Here is a 16,905-nt window from a genome sequence, read left to right as displayed (position 1 = left end):
ATACCCTACACCTCCTTACTTACACTGTCCCATTGTCAAGATTCAAGAAAAAACTGTATTACTCAGCAATTACAGAACACCTTTAAATTAAATATGACAACATAGCTAGGAAATGAGAAAGGGATAAAAGCTGGTAAAAAAAAGTCTGATAATGAAGACTCTAGTTTTGATGACTAAGTGATACAATATCTAAAGCCTCTTCCAGGTTATTGAGGTTTTTATTCTTTTACATGGAGAGACAGCAAGCGAGAAGGGGTGGGGGAAAGGGGGAAAGAAGAATCTGTGGTCTGTAAATGATCAGCACAAAAAATAAATTATGGTCAAGTAACTGAACTTTTCTGATGTGTAAATTGAATCATTCCCACATGCTGGTGTTTTATAATTAAAAGACCCTTTTCACTGTGGGAAATTTTACTGAATTTTGTATTAAAAGAAGAAACAAACCATCAATCAGGAGGAGGTAGGGGAACTCAAAGAGCTCAACCTATTAAACTTGAAGAGTGTAGTCGAATTCTGAATGACTTGCTCTAGGAAACTGTAGCTCTTTTAAGGCAGGATACTGTACAAACATTAATGAGCAGAATGTGTATCTGATCGCTGTTCTAAAATCTTTTGTAGTCATATAGAAGAACACACTTTCCATTTGGTGTCACAAGATGCAGAATATGGTTTTAAATGAACCCTTTTTGTGAGGTTCACAAGCTTTAAATTACTTGACTTTGGTTACCATTGAGAAAAATCACTGAGCTAAAACCAAAGGGAAAAAACCAAAACCCAGGCACTTGTTCAATTCAGTACAGTTGCTCTGTAAGTACTTATTAGACAGATTAAAGTTTGCTCACAGCCAGATTGCTGCCAAATACAAACAATTCTGAGTGGGCACCAACAGCTGCCATTTCAGAGCTCTGGCACCTTATGTGCTTTTAGCTGAGCTGAGGTCATGGCTACAAATGACATTTGCAAATTATTAATCTAAAGAGGGGCATCATTAAAAACCATCACAATATGGCATACATAGGCAACACTAGTTTCTTGTGGAAACTTGAGAACTCCCACAAGATATTTAATAGTTAATTTTGAGAATTTCATTATTTATTCAATTATGTTCTATTCTTGATAAGTCTAGTAACAGGGTAGATAATTTATCACCCTGGATCTTCCTTCTTGAACAAAATACTTGCATCTGTTAAAGTTAGCAGTACATGAATTTATCCCATTTTATATTTTGACCTACACTGTTATTGCAACAACAGTAAATTAGATACAGCAGCATAAATTATTGATAACGGGTAAGGCAGTAGAACACTGTTATACAGAGCACATACTGGCCTATTGTAATATTGTAGTTTGCTCTGTTCTGTCAGTTAGACAACTGTGTGTGATTTAAAAAGCACCAGTGCAAGGTATTGGTCCCACCAGAGCCTGAGGCTGTAGGATGTTTCATCTTACCTTCAGCTTTCTATGTGGTGTTATGCTGGTGGGTCTCCAATGATCCAGGAATCTGCAGTGAGAATAGATTATGAAGAATTTGGTCATCAACAATATTTTTATTTTTTAAATGTTTAATTACTATTACAAAATACCAGTAACTTCAAAAATCAAGACATTAAATGATATTTTTTTCTGTACCATTTTTTTCTCTTTGCATTGTGATATACAATGTGTTCATAAACTGTGTATCTTTCCTAAAGTCTAAATGAGATGCAGATTATCTGTAATAAGATATTTATTATAGCTGCTGCTGGACTGACATGTTACTACACTGTAAAATGCAATTTTATTTGTTTGAACCATATGGAAGTGCTGATTGTATGTTGAATACTAAATATAAAAATGGCATTTTGGAAATCCATGTTTGTTGTACCTCATTTACTTTTACATTTGGTTCCTTCAGGTCACACATGAAGAGGTTCTTTCCTTTCTGCCACTATAGAAAACTGATCATGTGTCCTGAGAATTTAATGTAAATTTTAAGAGAAAGGTCTTCCTAGCTTTAGCACACATGCTATGAATTTTCAATTGCAACTTAGCAATTTTGTTGATGTATGTACCAGCAAAAATATTATAAATCCCCCTGCCCTAGCTTTGCAAAGCCAATGTATTCAACAGTAATAAACGTAAAACATGGAAAAGATAATGATTATTTTTTAAAGAAAAATAAACCTAATGGCACTTAGAATATATACAGAGAGCTATTTTCGGACAGTATTTTTCATCAGTATTACAAGCTTACAGTGTTCTGAAGTTAACTACAAAATGATTTTCTGTTTTAATAATCAGGAATTTGGGAATATTTCACATATGAAGACTGAGCATTAATAAATTAAATGGATACATGGAATAAAGCCATTGCCAATAACAATAGTATCTGAAAATCATGTTTCGTTCTTATCTCTCTTGCATTCCAATTATGTTCACATCGTACTGTCTGCCAAAAAGGGAAGAAAAAAAAAGTACAATATGTCTTGAACTGCACAATTTTTGTTTCTAGAACTCCTCTTCAAACAAGAATCCAAACAGCCTACACAATTTTTCTCCGAGCTTTTAATAATGCTGCAATTTTGCAAGTGATAATAACAAATTATGCTGGTGGATCAAATGTGAAAAAAATGTACACTTCCTATATTTGTGTAAATACTTTTTCCCATGACAAAACGTTTTCATTTCACTGTGTTTTCAGCGTTTTAAAAATGTAGTGTGAAGGAGCATTTCACCAGTACTTTTTTTATTTCAAGCAAAATAGGGGAAGTGTAAAAGCTCAGCATTTGCTGGGAGGTTTTTTTTTGGTTTGGTTTTTTTTTTTCTTTTTAAAAGGTAGGTGTTGGACTGACTGATCAAAGAATCAGGAGGAGTATCAGCACAATCCAAATAATGGTAGTGTACTTGTTTTGGCTGGGATAGAGTTAATTTTCTTCATAGTAGCTAGTATGGTGCCACGTTTTGGATTTGTGACCAGACCAGTGTTGATAACACAGGGATGATTTAGCTATTGCTGAACAGTGCTTACACAGCATCAAGGCCTTTTCTGCTTCTCACGCCGCCTGGCCAGCGAGTCAGCTGGGCATGCACAAGAACTTGGGAGAGGACAGCTGACCTCAGCTGACCAAGGGATATCCCACACCGTAGGAAGTTGTGCTCAGCAATAAAAGCTGGGGGAAGGTGGAGGAAGGAGGAGATGTTCAGAGTTACAGTGTTTACCTTCCTGGATAACTGTTATGCGTGATGAAGACGTGCTTTCCTGGAAATGGCTAAACATCTACCTATTGATGGGAAGTAGTGAACGAATTCCTTGTTTTGCTTTGCTTGCGCACATCGTTTCTGCTTTACCTATTAAACTGTCTTTATCTCAGCCCATGTCTTCTCACTTTTACCCTTCTGGTTCTCTTGCCCACCGCACTTGGGGGCAGTAAGCAAGTGGCTGCGTGGGGCTTGGCTGCCTACTGGGGTTAATCGACAACAACCAGGAAAGTCATTCCTAATATTGTCTTCAAACTTCTGACACGCAGAGATTAAGAAACAGGATAACCATCCTATTTTTAGTTTCTAGGGAAAGCAGAGTGCATGCTATGTTAGATCATAATACTGATTGGCTCTACAGTCTGAAAACGTGGGTGGATATTGGATTTGCGCATTCAAGTTCAACCTGAGCCATGAAAGGCATTTCCTATGGTATCTGTAAATACAAAACTGAATAAATGCAAATTCTCCCACATCATACTGAGACACAACACATGTCTCCCTAAGTTTATCCCCTGGATTGTAAATTTTTTAATTTTTTTTTTTAATATATGTGCAGACATATATAAAAATGAATACATAGTTTGACTGTACAGTTAATATAAACATGAAAGAAGATTAAATGCTAAAATATAATTGTAGCAATATGGGGGCCAGGTACTGAAAAGCCAAAAGCTCAATATTAAAAATGTTCTAATGCATGGTGACCGGTTACCAAGTCATTGATTCACATCATTTGGGAATCTTTGTGCTTGTTATAACCAAGAACAAGACCAAATACAAAACAAACAGACTTGTGTCTAACTTCCCAACTGAGTGTCTAAGCATTCCTATTTGTGTCATCAGAGTATCTGCACCATAGATCTTAACATAGCCTGCTTCAGGGACCCTGAACCCCAGACAGTAAAGGAGCTTGAAGGCAAACCTGAAATGTTAACGTGTAGCGATCTATGGCAACAATCTTAAATTTCATCCTTGTGTTTTCTATATGCATTATCAGTTGCAGAATTTAATCTTCCACCTCTTGAGGGTGGGCTAATGAGTCCTAAGTGATGACTTCACAACTGTCAATACTAGATATTTAAATTCAAGAAAAAGCAGGAATTCTTATAACCCCACTCTCTTCAATATTTCCTATTTCTAGATTTAGGTGACCCTGTGCTCAAAATTCTTCCCTTCATGATTCCATTTCTTTGGTGCCTAACTGTCCTGATTCACTTAACTCATATTTCTGAACGTATTCCTAGCATTGCACACCTGAAAGTCAAGCTCGGTGACACTCACTGCCAACATATTTAACTCCCTTTGATGCTCTGATCTTCATTTACTGGAGCATGATCAAAGAGTGCTGCCCTCAGAAACTTGGGAAGAAAAACTGAAAATAGCAGCTAGTTAAAGAAGTCCAACAAATAGCAATGGAAGCTCATCCCCAATCAGCTCCTTCTGAGGTGCTCGCATGAGGAATTCTTCAGTCTCACAGGAATCAGTCTGATTAATCAGTCTGCTGGTTTTAACAGGAAATGTACTATTCAGCAAAGGGGTTGTGATCAGGAATTTTAAAATTAAAAAATTGGGCTGTTAATCTATAGTAGCTCAGCTCATGCACAAACTTTCACAACAGACCTGGGACAAGAATCCCAGCATCGTGGAAGGCACTGCTGTGTAAGAAAAGGAAGAGGAAGTTACTGTTATCAGAATGTGCCAACTGCCAATCTTCAACAAGAAAATTAAAATTTCAACTAATTGTTCCTAACTAGCTTCTGGAAGAAGACAACGGAAGGTCATATACGATGATCCTAGTCCAGACAACAGGGCAGCAGTACAGTTGCCTGGCCTCAGCTGCCTTTCCAGGAGGCAGCAGGGTCCTAATCCCTATGGGACAAGACACATACAGTTAGACAATGGCATAAGTTTCTAGCAATCCACCAGAGACAGTGATTCTTGCTTTCCACCCACACAAAGTCAGTGGAATATTTATTATACGTACTGAGATGGAACCTTTCATGCCATGGAGAAAATGCAAAGTAGAAGAGATGGTAAAACATCAATGCTACTTTATGTAAAAGTGACTCAAAAAAGCTTATAAAACTTTACTGCTGTCTGCCAGATAGAACACTGAAATGATCCAGCACATCCTATTTCTTTGACTATCAACTTTAAAGGTCTATTAACTTGGAACTTGAGTGATTATATTGCTATGTTAACTTCTATGAGAAACCATACGTTGATTTGAATTGAGGAAGAATACCTTGCACACCAGAAAAAGTTTTCATTTTCAGGACACTGAACTGGAACTTCATCTCCCACTCAGTTATATATTGAGATGGTAAAAATGGGTAGTAAGCTTTTCCACACAAACATTCTTTCTCCACCTTTGTTGGTAAGGACTCTTGAAAACCCTAAGTAGCAGTGACTCAAGTGGTTGTAAATCGAGAAGGAGCTAGTGTAAGGTACAGTTGATATTGTTATCTAACAACATTTATGGCACAGAAACTAAGCACATAAGTACCTTCTTGCGAAATGGGACCCACCATGCAGGATTTCAGTAAAAGCTATATGGAACAGAATGGATAGGGCTAGACTTTTATCATCATCTCAAAGAAGCATCCTGGCTACTTATGTGAATAGTGCTCTTCTGTAAATTGTATTTGAGCCATGTCCCTAGACACAGCTGGAAAGACTCCTGAGCCAAAGATCATGTAGGGCATTTTTATTTACTAGTTTATTGAGTTGAATCATTGGCACAATTGATCCAAAGTTCTCAGTAACAAATGAATTAGAAACAGCCAAGAGTTGCAGTTCTATGCAGAATAAATAATGTTAGGTTCTCAGAACCAGCCTCATTTGGTATGAATGAATGGACCTTACAGCCTATCATGGTAAGCACTAGTCTGCTACCATAATCCCAGCTATGCAAGGAACCAGAGACCACAGTGTTTGTACTGAGAAGAGAAGCTCTGATGTAAACAACTATCTAAAACTGAAAGGTACAGTGAGGACAGATTTCTTGGGTGCAGGTAAATCCACTTGGGTACAACTCATGTAAAAAATAAAATTAAAAAAATTTAAGAATATAGTTATATATAAAAATACACATATGTATATATGTAACTATAGTTTTAGATACATGTATAAAAACATAATCATACATATAGTTTGTATAGAACAAATATGTATAAAATACTGTAGTTGTGTATAACAAGTTATATATGTGTATATATTTGTATAAGCCTTTAGTTTTATACATCTTTGATTATATACAGCTACACACATAACTGTTCTGTACAAACTTGTTACACTTGCTTGTGTGACAAAATTGGCACACTCTATACACATTATTTTATAACATTGTCATAGTAAACCCCAATAACATAACTGTATATTAGTAATAAAGATTTACCTCCTTCTACATAAGCACATATTTTTTATTGAATTGCAACAGGAATATATTTATACGGTCTCTACAGAACATCACCATGCTGTTAATTCATTTGGTTATTAACAGTGATGTGCATCTACCAGAGCTTCTGACAGTAAATTTGAAACACAGTTTCGAAAGACAGCCTTGGAATATGCAACATTTTATGTTAAAATGTCATTAGAAACTATGTACTTCAGCTCGAGTGACTGGGTTTTTTTGTCAAAGGTTGTTTAGTGCATTTTCTATGTCTATGATATCCTTTTCCATAGAACAGATTCCTAACATATTATTTTCATGTTCACAGTATTACTGGTAAAACCTGCTGCGATGCAACCTCACAGCTATAAAGATGCCAGTTACCTGTCATACATGCTTAAAATAATTGGTATCACAGGAAAAGTAATACAGCAAAAAGTAACATTAAAGAACAGGCGTCTCTGTGATATAATGCAGAGCATACGTTAAAAATGTGTAATAATTACAGCACTGTGCATCCCTTTTCATAGCAAACCTGGCATTGCTTAAACTATTTGTAAGTATGAATTTCATGCTGTAACTACTGGTTCTTGCGAACAAAAGACCTATTTCTTCAATTACATGTTCACCCATACCATGCAACTTTTTGTGGGATAGAGTGTTGTGAAGTTGAAAAAGTCCACCATCAAAAACAAACAGAAAAACTAACTACACTTTCACTGTGAAACATCTACTGGATTTTTCTTAATAGAAAGAAAGAGTAAAATATGCAAGAAAAACAGGGGTAAAGGTGAAAGATTTTAAAAGCGTCCGGAATATTTAATTGCTTAAATTATTGTGAACAAGACTACATTAATTTCTGCACTTACAATAACTTTTCAATAAAGCTTTGAATAAGCATAAACCAACAATATGCCTTAACTTTTCAACTTGGATTTATTCCTTAGACAGAAGAATGTTTTTTCTGTTTACATGGAATACAATTAGTTTTGCTGCTGATGGCGCTATGAAAAATGCATCCTATCTAGCAAGGTTGTACATACAAGAGTATCAATATATATTCCTGAAAAGTCAAAAGATGACTGTGTACATGAAGACAATTTTAGGAATACAAAGACTACATCTTTACATTTACTTTAGAGTAAGTTGTATCATCAATATCATTGTATACATAGACCACTTTTCTGCTCCTCCCTTGATTCTGTATATTTAGATTATAATGAACATTCACATGATGCTGAGAATGGCCAATGTGCATGGAATTACACGACAAGAACCTTTTTACCACAGATTGCTGCTAAATGCTTAGCAGGATAAATTTTGGCATTTCTGAGAGAAACCTAACATATTTGAAAGCCAGTTGTCAAAGAATGTTAGTATTCAGATCTGTACTGTCTAAAGCCTCAAATTATTGTTAATTAAATGAAGTCTGGCTTTTAAAGGAACTCTATTTCTTCACTGATTAATCAAATAATTACTATTTTAATCAGTTTTGAGATTAAATTCTGGCCCATCAAAAGCAGTACTTCTAACAAGAGCCAACGAGATGCTGAAAATGAATGTTTTGCAATACCAAAACCTTCACAACTCTGATCCCAGCCCAAGCATGCAACATTTTAAAGTGGTTTTTGCCCCCTCATTCCAGCTGCCAATATCACTGAACGTGGTACATAGCTTTCACCAGTTCTTATGTTTAAACCAGACATACGAACAGACAGTAGTTAATTCAGACTCTTAAATGCTATTCTAAAACATCAAACTTTCTCCTTCCCCTCCAAAATCCCAAGTTGTCTCATTCTTCTATTATGTTTTATCTATGTATTGTCTGTGTGATATCTACTTATCTATTTCTATTGTACTGATAAATTGTAATGAACTGCAAATTTCCTTCAAATCATTTAATTTGTGTTGTGTCATATATTTCCACCAACTCTTCAAGTTATGCAGAAATATAATCACTCTCTGATAGGTGATCAGGTTAGTATTAGGTAAGTTGTAATTAGAGCAGAAAATTTGGTGAAAACTGCTGTGTCATATATTTTAGAGGTAACATAAAAGCCTCAAATAAATAAAAATGAACTGAATAGAATGTAATTTATTCTTTTCAAAGATTTCTTGCAATGGATGTCACAAAAGTAATATCCAAGTCTAAGTTAGTTTTGAAATATGCAAAGTCAAATGAGACCTTGTTCACTAAAACTAAAAATAATCACTCTAGGCTAAACCTGTGTATGGTTTTGGATGCAATGTTCTTTTCACTTCTTAGTATTTTTGAAGTCTTTTCAGAAAGGTGTAAAACAGTGAGGATGAGAAAAGAGGAGCTAAGCCTTTAAAGGTTTTGATGGTTTGCTCTTCAACACCTATAACTGGATTTACTGAAAGAAACCAAGTGAAATATTTAAAAAGCTTATGCTGATCTGCAAACATTTGCCTCAAGCATATATTTTTTTTTATTAAACTCCTTAATAGTACTTTGAGAGGCTGCAAATTCTGTCTCCAGCTTATTTTGGAAGTTTTGCATAGGACACATAAAAGAAGGTAGACCTTAAATCCAAGAAGTGTTTTGGGGAAAACCAGTACCCTAGACAAATATGGTTACCGATAGACACCAGTGGGCTATAATTGCCCTTGTCAACCTTGAACACACAGTGACTAAATATCAGGAAAGAAAGTCAATATTACACCAACTGTGCACTTAACTACATTGTTTCTGTGTTCACATGGAGAACACAAAAATCAATTTATTGTGTGAGAGCTACAATCCTTTCAGAATTCAGTCAATCCACTGATTTATTAATGCTATTGATTACACTGAACTAAACATGTAATATGAAGACTTGCCACATCAAAATGTAGGTACCAGTTTCCAGTTTGAAGATTTGATTTTCATCTTTGGGATGTGATTTATCCTTGAGACCAACTCTACTAATATAAATGGGAATTCTGTGAAAAGATCTACACCAGTTATATTTCTCCAAGTCTGCAGAAAAGTGCTTGGTATTGCCTTTTACTTTCATACTTAAATATTTATACACAGAAACCCCTTTTCTAAGATCTGAGACAAGATGGACACAAAATATAATTGCAATTAGAGATATGCTGAGCTTCCAGAAAAAATATGTCTGGAGACTAAGTCATGAAGAATACCTGCTGATTTCTGGGTAGTGTGGCTACTTAACTCACCTGCATGCTGTGCGTCTAGTTACTGTTTGTATTTCACAGGAGAGATCCATTACCCATATCAACAGTGGGCAACCAATTATAACCAGAACATATTACTTCAACTATCATAATATATTAGGTTGCAAGTGGCAAATCACGAAGATGATCTACGATAATTAGAGCAAACCGACAGCAAGTTACGCATGTGTGCAATTCATCAGAAAACAACATTACATGCAAAAAATCAACAGTAACTGCCACATTAGGTAGACTGGAGTCTTCACCTTCCTCCTGCAGTTTGCAGTGACAGGAACACCAAAGACCAGCTTTCATTGTTTACCCCAAAGTAACTAATGCTTCTGCTTTTGAATATGATTTTACTGGCAGAATTTCTATTCCCCTAATGGAAAATATATACTTTTCTTTTTACCATAGAGATGTACACATTATTATGATTAAAATACCAATAGAAAAGAAGACCAAAATATAGTATTTTTCTCAGTCTGAAAAAGTTTGCTCAGACTATGTAATTTATGGGGTTTTTTATTGAAGTTGTTTAAGAAATTCATATGTTTCCTGTAAAAGAAAGCAAAATCTGATTAACTTTTTTCCATATAGACTCAACTGATACAGGCAAGAATCAATGAGTTCAGCTGGAATGAGGGAAAACATTAATGTTTCAAAGGGTTTTTAGATAAGGTCTCCAATTGTTATGTGCACATTACAGAATTAGAAACCTAATACAGGTGCCTCTGCATTAAGGTGTACAGAACATATATTGCTAACAAAACAATTACAGTCAATGAGGCAGTCTGTACTAAATAAAAGTTAACTCTTTCACCATCACTGAACTAATTATAATGATACAGTGAAGTCCCATCAAGATCTTCTATACCTTATATTTCTCTTCCTACAGATGAGATAGAGGTTCTTGTAACTAAAGGTAGATCATTTAACCTTGTAGCTTTTCTGATCTTTATTTTTTAGTTTTATTAAAAATAAATGAGGACATTAGAAGAAATAGAGCTTGATTTCTGTGTCATTCTTTTATGTGCAGTTGGATTTGTGATATCTTCAAAGACAACAGAACTATTGTGCCGTGGCATAAATGACATGGCATTCCATTTCATTTTTCATGCTGAAAGATAGCATGGCTTTACATACATTATCAGTTTGATTCTCCATTGATATTAATGAAAGTTTTTCTACTAATCTGAATTAGCTGGTTAGATACTATAAATAAAAGAATATGTAGGACTAGCTGAGAAGTACTGAAAGTGTCACAACAACTCCAAAAAATTTAAACCCAACAAAAATCCATGCGTGCTCCACAGCACTTGCATGTTGGGGAATGCAATGAGTCTACGGAACTCCTGACAGTTCGAGAACAGCGCGACCTTGAGCAGCTTGTAGTATATCCTTGATGAGTCTGGAAAGATCCGAGAAGACCGGTACAAAAACAAGATAGTGATAAGAAGAACCGTCCTAACGAACTCACCAATCATGAATTGTTAGTTACTAACCAAACCAATCATATACTAACACATACTCTAAAGAAAGGTATAAAAAGGTGTGTTAGAACAATAAAGTAGCCATTTTGCATGATCTATTACTTGTCGTGGCCATCTCTACCACGACACTTGCAGTCTGAAAACTGATATTTAGGAAGTAGGTGACACTAGGAAGTAAACCGAAAGGAAATTGAAGTATAGAAATAAAGACAATTTAGTTTTAATATTCTTTGGGGTTTATTTTGTATGCAAGCTTTCATTCAGCCACATAGAAATCTGGAAAAAATATATGTAACTATCCATGCTGCAAGTCTATTTGTCCTTCATTATCATGATGATTTTTAAAGATATTCTCTCTCTCTTCCTCTCATAAAGAGCAAACAAATAAAAGATTACTTATTCTGCGGCAATTGCATAGTATTGCAGTATCAAGGTTGCAATTTTACATCACTGTAATTTGCTGTGTCTCAACTCAACATTGCTAATTAAGGGTACTTTAAAAGGTGCACCAATAGTGTACTGTGATCTCCTTTATTAAAAAAAGTTTTGGGGATTTCTCCAGTAACGCATAATTCAACAGTCATCTCTGATGAGCTGCTTCATCAGGGAGAGCTATTTGTTTGAAACAACAGCTGTGAATGGTACACAGAAGTGGAATGAGTGAAACTGTGTCAATAAATAAAACACAGTCTGTGTGGGAATACCCCTTTCTATACATTCAAAATGGTGGATTCTAAATTCTGCTTAGAAGGAGAACCTGGGAGTCATTGTGGCTAGTTCTCTAAAAGCAGCAGCTTCCAACCTCAGTCAAAAAAGCAGCATTAGAACATTAGAAATTATTAGGAAAACACAGCAGGAAAGTTTTTTTAATGCTATAAATCCATCCACTGTATATTCATGTTGAACACTGAACTTCTGATCACTGCATCTCAAAAAAAAAAACCCCAAACAAAAAAACATGCATCAGCCCTAGGAAAGAGGCAGAAAAGGCAGGAAGAATATGGAAGGATTCTGAAGCCCTTCTGTGGTGGAAGACAGTGGAATGGACCAGAGTTCTTCAACTCGAAAAAGAGTTAATTGAAAAAGGATGTGATAAAGGCCTATATAATGATATATAAGGAATTCTTGTTACTATGATCAATTCAGCTATCACGAGAGAAGGTCTAACAAACAAACACAAAGGTTTCCTAAACAAAAAAACATAATTAAATTGTGCAAGTCACCATCACAAGATCACGCAGCCCAAAAGCATGAATAATTCAAAACGCCTAGTGGATTCATTGATACTTATTAAACATAATGACCCAAATCTGAGCTCTGACATAACAGGACTACAAGCCACTGACTGTGAAGTGGTGGGAGGGTATACACAGGGTATTGCCCAGAAATGCTTCTTGTACTCTTTCTTTAGATGTCTCCTACTTGTTTGACTCAATGTGTTTGTATCTTAGGCATCAAAAGCCACACCACGCTAGACTAACCTGGTTCCTCTCTTTAATAACATACCTGTTTTCTTTCTGGAAATAGGAAATACAGTAGCTCTCATCCATCACCATTAGTAAATTGATGGAATGCCACATTAACTGAGCTCAAGATAATAGAGGCTAGATAGGTAAGGAATTGTCTGAAGGTGAGATACCTGCTGGAAGTGGAGAAAGCCAGTCAAAGAGTTGTTTCTCAGGGACTGATTTTTCCAGTTCTGTGATTTAATATTTTCATTAGTGGTCTTGGCAGAAAAAAATAGTAGGAGCATCCTGATGAAATTTATTGATGACACAATGTAAGCAGAGGTGCTCCAATACAGAAGAGGACTGTTATATCATAGAGGAAACAATGGATGACCTTGAGGACTGGTATAATAGAAATGGGATGAAATTTAAAAATAGGTAATGCAAGATTATATATAAAAAGTATTTCTGTTAAGAACTGGAAGCTAAATATCTGGAAACAACTGAAAAGAATCTGTTGTATTAGTTGATTTCAAGACAACCATGCACCCTGATATAACTCTGTAAAAGCTAATAAAACAGTAAAGGCTAATAAATTCTCAATTTTTTAGACTTATGCTTTCAGTTCTCTTCTTTATCCTGAAACTTCTTACATAGAGTGAATTATCCAGACTTCCTAGTATTAAAGTGCAAAATAACCATCTCTGATGTCAGCAGTGTCCCAGTACTCATATGATCAGCATATTCATTCGAGAAATATTTGTTAGGTTCTACAGACTTCAGTCACTACTATAGGAAAAACGTGCATTTGGTGTCAAACACAGAGAAATACTCAACTCATTTTTAAGTATACAGTGATTGCGTACTCACTGGTGGCTTTGTCTAACTTCCAGAGTTATACAGATCTTTCTGAAACCTTTCTTGGTTAACATCAGTACCGTAAGTCACAGAAAATAAGTTCTTGATATCTTTCCATCACTGAAAGAAAACATTTTACAATACTGAAAAGCTAAAGACAGGGCAGATCTTATAAATGTATAAAAAAGCTGACCTTTTAGAGATAGATCTGCTATATAGAAAATAATTCACCATCTGGAATACTTATGGCTCCTTATCCCACTTCCCTTGGAATGTTTTTGATTTCATAAGGAAATCCCCAGACTTATTTTCTAATGCTAATTTATTTTTTAATGTCATCTCTTTCAATTGTCAATTCCATTACGACGAGTGATTTTATTAGATAAGTATTAGATGCAGAAGTTGTCTAAATGAATTACAAATCACATCACCAAGAGGCATGCAATATAAAATTGGTATGTAATTTGCATAAGTTACATTCAAGTTATAGACAAAACTTTTTGTGAGAACTTCTACAGGGGGCTCAGGTGCTACTCTCTAGTAGTCTGATTTGATTTATTTCACAGAACTGGCTGTACACACTTGCTCTGTTCTTATGCTCTTACCTATGCAATTTCTACTGATGATGGATTTGGAGAGATGTTCTTGCAAAAACAGATACCAAATTCAGCATATCAGAAGTCTGAATTGAACAACACCTATTTACCGATGGAAGCTCAGCTCCTTCCTCCAACAGTGTTGTGTCTGGAGTTCAGTTCTGGGACCAGAAAATGATTAAGCCTTGGATGTTAGCACAAAACAAGAACAAGCTACAAGTTTCTAGATCTCAGGGCTGTAATGCATTAAATTTTCAAGGAAGTTTGTTACAAATAACATTGACTGTTCCTACAAGACAGCTCTCCTTTAAAAGTTACCTTAAAAGTAGAGATTTAATAAAGTTCCAAATGTTTCTTCTAAAAATTCAAACATCTACATTGCTTCTCTGGCTTGCTATCATTTATAATAAGAATAGACAAATTCAGGCTTTTATCTTACATTCTACAGTAAAGAATTGTACATTTGTTCACAGTACGCTGACACTAACTGAAATTTTCAAGTAGAACTGTGTTACTGTTACACTTTGGGGTTTTTTTTCCCTACTCATTTTTTTAACTCTCGCCCTTTGTGACCAGGGAGAAGTTATATTGAAAAATGTCCTATGACTGGATTTTCAAAAGTTTACTTATTATAGAGGCTAATCTCAGAATTTTCTAGTGCAATGAAAACATATTTATGCACACATACAGAGAAACACATGTACATGTGCACAATACATGGGATCTTTTTATCCTGACTTACTCTAATTTTATTTATAAGCTTGTTTCACCTTCAATTTAATAATGTTTCACCTTCAATTTCAGTTGGAAGAAAGGACTTCAGCCATGAAAGCTACCAGTTAAAGTTCTGTTGATTTTTGTTATTAATATAACAGTATGAAACATGTCTCTGATTCAACATTTATATTTTGTTATGTCAGTCAAGGGTTATTGGATCTTCTCAATATGAATCATTTTTTGCTCCAAGGACAAATTTGCCTAGTAAAGTTCAAGTTGGCCTAGCAAAGCAAAAACACGTCCTGAAAAATCACCTGTGGGGTAGGTTTGTAATTCAGTAGTCTGGAAACCTATGGCTAGTCAACTTCTTTCCTCTAGCAGAAGGTACAGACATGATGAAAGAAAATATTCTGGATGAATTATGAATAATCAAGTCACTGTGATGTAATATAAAGTCACCAATACAATACTATAGGGATTTAAAAAAAAAAAAAAAAGCTGTAGCAAGTCTTTTTACATTTGCTTCATACAAATACTTTCATTACCAAGAATTCTTTCTAATCACTTTGAACATAATTCCATTCCATGAGTGTAAAATAATTTCATAGTTTATGTATAAAGTCCTTGTTGCCTATTTTTGAAGTTGTCTATCAGTTATGCATCAGGATGTCAGTCTCTGGCATTCTTCAAATTCATGGAAATGCTTAAGAATGGAAAGTGAATTCAAGTTATTTTAATGGTGTCCAAAATGAAGTTTCTTATTCTCAAATGGGCTGATTCTCCAGTGTTTAATATTTATTCATCATTAAATTCTGTGTTCTTCTGAGGAATTTCTATCAAAAAAAGTTTTCATTTCTTAAGAATCCTAAACACTTTTAAAACTCTCTATATCTGTACAGCTTTAAAATACATGTATGGCTACTGCTGAGTTTCAAAACAGTATTCACTCTCATAAATTTGTATGTAATCCTATTCTGAGCATTCTGCATCTTTATGCATTATTGATTTTTAGACTATGTGGTGATGCTGGTTTAAAATTGAACTATCCATCCAGTAACATAAATTAGACATCAATTTGTCTTTTGTGTATTGCAAAATGCTCATACTGAACCTCAAATGTATTTGCAAAGGCAAGGAGCAAATCACAGTCTAATCTGATAAAACATTGTTAATGCTTTGGCATCTCAGATTTTGTATAAGGAAAATTTACAGAACGTAAACATTAAGACAATTGTAAAATAGATCTATAGAAATGCTATCAAAACTTTGGACATAACTTTGCATACTTCATTTGATCAATAGGGGATATTTCAGAAGACAATATAGAGAGGAAGATCTTCTGTTGAACTTCACACATCTAGACTTCCGATAGCTCAGTGATGAAAGACCAGAAACTCAATTACACAGTCAATACAGTGATTTATACGTCTCCAAAGGCAATTCCAAAGACCTAGATTAGGAGCTTACATCTCGCTATCAATTACACAGGGCTCCCAATTACATGGGGAGGTGTAAGCACTTAACTTTAGGTATTGAAGTTAGCAGGCTGAGCCTAGATCTTAAAGTCAGACACCAACCTGTTGATTACATCCTTATATTTTATTCTTGATATTGCTTAAAAATGCTGGCATTTTTTCACGGATATTCTATTGTATGGGTTTTAGAGACATAAGTTACTGTTCTAGGAATTAGTTAATTAATTTATTATGTCCAGAGCAAACTTCCTTTTTACAGCACAGCCAAAAATGTCATTCTTTCTTATTTAATTACCAAGTAATTAACCAAAGCACAGTTGCTTTACATTTCTAAAAAATACTAAAGATCCTGTCATTTAGTAAGCTTGTAACTTACTGTTACAGTTGTAACTAACAACTGGGTAGAAGAGAGAGAATATGAACAGGGAAAATCCAAGTGTAGGATTCCAGGTAGTAGTCTCTTGAAAGATATTTAATGAGTACAGTTTAACATCTGTAGTCAGG

The 16,905-nt window shown here is 35.0% G+C and overlaps 1 protein-coding gene across 1 annotated transcript in view; it reads right to left on the bottom strand.

The window, feature by feature from the left end:
* The window catches only part of TENM3 (teneurin transmembrane protein 3), a 485,679-nt gene extending 484,211 nt beyond the window's left edge, over positions 1-1,468 (bottom strand). The window contains exon 1 of the mRNA XM_069787531.1: positions 1,450-1,468. The gene's annotated coding sequence lies outside the window, so the exon portion shown is untranslated. The remainder of the gene's footprint in view (positions 1-1,449) is intronic.
* Positions 1,469-16,905: the final 15,437 nt, after the last annotated feature.

The sequence above is a fragment of the Haliaeetus albicilla genome, chromosome 1 (assembly GCF_947461875.1).
Source record: "Haliaeetus albicilla chromosome 1, bHalAlb1.1, whole genome shotgun sequence".
NCBI lineage: Eukaryota > Metazoa > Chordata > Aves > Accipitriformes > Accipitridae > Haliaeetus > Haliaeetus albicilla.
Note: the sequence above shows the minus strand (reverse complement) of the source record. Positions and strands in the feature narration are given on the sequence as shown.